The following is a 3,067-nucleotide window of genomic DNA, read 5'->3' as shown; positions in this document are numbered from 1 at the left end:
CTTATAGACTATGTCAATATAGCCTACAGAATACAATACAATGTATAATATACACAATACATTACAAAGAATATAGCCTGCTAGTTTAAAATACAGGGAGTTTGCTTGCTCAACGACGCCTCCTGGAGGCTATTGTGCAACACTGAACAAGGAGGGGGTCTGGAGTGGTCTGAACGGTCCTCGAAAACTTCGTTGCCGCTGTTGTTGCTGCTCTCCCCATGAGATGCGGCGAAGTATTGAAGTTCGGATGACTGTACGCTTCTCGACTAGTTGTTGTTGTTGTTGTTGCTGTGTTGACCTGTGACCCTGAAGTGGCTCTTCTTCTTCTACAGTAGCCTCCAAACTCAGTCAAGACCCAATGTTCAAGCGGAAGTTTACAAACGTACAGTATGTACTGCGAGTGAAAATAGTTCTATGCTAAACGATCAATAAATCGGAAGCATACTTTGTGGCGTTTTTTGTCAGAACATCAACGGACACCAGTGACCACTCAGTGAGTTTCTTGTCTTTGAAAACAAGAGTTTATGGTGTTTTTGAGGGATTTTCTCTATGCACCTATGAATCCATTGAGTGTGTTAGCGGCGACGAGCTGTATCTCGAGAGTGCACCGTTTGACGAAACTTTGATATCTTCCATTGTATATGATCTTAAATAACCTTATTACATGGCTTATAATACTAGATTCCGAACCTGTCCTTTAAAGGGGCCATGCCATCAAAAATACTTTTTAATTTATTTCATTACACTTGAACCTCACCCCATTGCTACGGGTTAGCTTATTGGTGTAAGACAAACTGTCTTTTGCAGAGTGTGCACGGGCCCCCAACGGGCACCTGCACTAGTCTAGTGAGGACCAACACACCATAATGTTCCAGTCCTTAGTCCCTTTAAAGTAGCATGTACTGTAGGCCAGGGCTGTGTCGTTTTATAGATGATGAGCATATGGCTCGCCTGGCACACCACTCTGGCACTATTACCCTGCTGCAGTATAATTTCCCTTGCTCAGCTGTAGTTGGCCATACACTCCTTGCTCCAATCCAAGCACCGCAGTAAATGATTGATTACATAAAACTGCAGGACTTTCAATTCCCACAATGCCTTGATCTCTAGAATGGTATTCACATCTTGATTTATTTCAGTTTTATGGGAAGGAGAGAAAGGAGTCTCCTCCTTGCTGAGTTACTGGATGGCCCTTGAACTGAATTGGGTATCCCACTCATGTTTGTGTAGTTACAGTACATGCATGAATTTAGCATGTATAGTGAATGCGTTCTCTGTGTGTGTCTTTATATGAGGATGCAGCATTTTTTTTTTTTAACAAGAATAACTTGGAGATGATTTTATCTCTTAGTGCAGGGGCGTGTCACACACTGCACTGTCCACTCATGAGCCATGACATAATACAGTAACATTATTTGTCAGGACTATCAGTAAGAATTCCAGTTGCATTCATTGGATTTCTAAGGACAATTACTGCATAAGACTATTTCCATGAGTGTCTGTATTCTGGCAAGATGAGAGACTTAAAATGGCCTATTTAATTGTGTTTTTCTACTTCTTCTCCTGGTAATGTTGATGTGATATCCAACAACAGGTCACCTTCCAATCCTTGCATTCCCAATAGCCCTGTCAACAGAACTGGGGAGGCCATGGCACTGTTCTGTTTTTTGAGTCTCTCTCGCATCCTCCCTCTGGTTTCATTCAAGACACATTCTTTAGAGTTAGCATTTGCACTCACTGTCTAGTCTGTGTGCACCGCACGGCAAAGATTAACTTTTGCTCTGCACTGTCCACTGTAATCTAGCCTGACATCGCTGAGTTGGGACAGAGAGGGATGTGTGTGTGATTGTGTGTGTTTAGGGGGAGATGAGAAAAAGGGAAAAAGGTACATCACAGAACCTCACCGGACTCTTTATCTAATTATCTGATATGCTTTGATAGGGGTTAGCTGAGGTAGGTACCCTTTTCTGGGTAGAACCTCTAGTCTATCTATCTATCTAAACTCACACAAGAGAGAAAAAGAGAGTAAGAGTGAGAAAGAGTGCGACAGAGGCATTTAAATGCTTGGTGTAACTTGATATCTTGGGAACTCTATGTCATCTGTCCCCTGGAAAAATGATTACCTTTTATATCTGCTGTGAAACCGGAAAAATTGGGACAGTTTCAGAGCCTTTGAAGAAAAGAGGCAAACAGTGGCATGTTTCAGTTTGGCCCTCACACACACAGGTAGGGTGCTGGGGTGAGGTGGGCAGTCTCTGACCACTTCTCTCCTATCTTCTTTCCCCACTGCCTCTGACAGCTAATCACGTCCATGATAGTGCTCCCATCAACCAATGCACAACTGGAAGCTCACGCTTCTCAAGTTCACACATTCCTGTGGGGAACCCGTTTCATGAGGATTGCAGTACAGTTGGATTCAGTCATATTTTCCTGTCTTTTATTCCCAGTCCTCATCTTATAACCACCTGTGGTGAGCCAGCTAGTTGTCAGAAGCCTAGCTCCGAGTAACCTTGCATGGCTTCCAAAGCTCCAAAATGTCTTATTATATCACGTGATTTACATTTCTCTGCAGAATACTGTAAGGTTCAGGTATGGGCTCAGGAGTTTAACTTGGACAGTTTCTCTGATGCAATCTCAGTGAAGGTTCCTCAGCTGCGGCGTTTTCCCCTTCACTACCGCACGCATGTGGACTGGGACTGTTACAGTACCTGAGGGGAGAGAGAGGAGGAGGGATGGAAAGAGTGTGTGTGTGTGTGTGTGTGTATGAGAGAGAGAGAGAGAGAGCGAGAGAGAGAGAGAGAGAGAGAGAGAAGGGGAGGAGTTCCAAGGGAAAACAGAGCAACACATACAGCATGTCTGTCACAGCTGAGAAACAGAACAACAGAAGGAGACTAGGTCAATTTTGCCTCATATGCCACAGATTTTTTTAACTATTATTATTACTACTACTCACTACATAACCTGGGGTCTCAGCTGGTCTGGTGATTGTTCCTCTGAAACATGATATGGACAGTCCTGCACAAGTTTAGCTCTGCATAGACTCCCTTTCACTTGTAACAGTCTAACC

The sequence above is a fragment of the Borostomias antarcticus genome (genome assembly GCF_949987555.1).
Source record: "Borostomias antarcticus genome assembly, chromosome: 3".
Classification (NCBI taxonomy): Eukaryota; Metazoa; Chordata; class Actinopteri; order Stomiiformes; family Stomiidae; genus Borostomias; species Borostomias antarcticus.
This window is presented reverse-complemented; position numbering follows the sequence as displayed.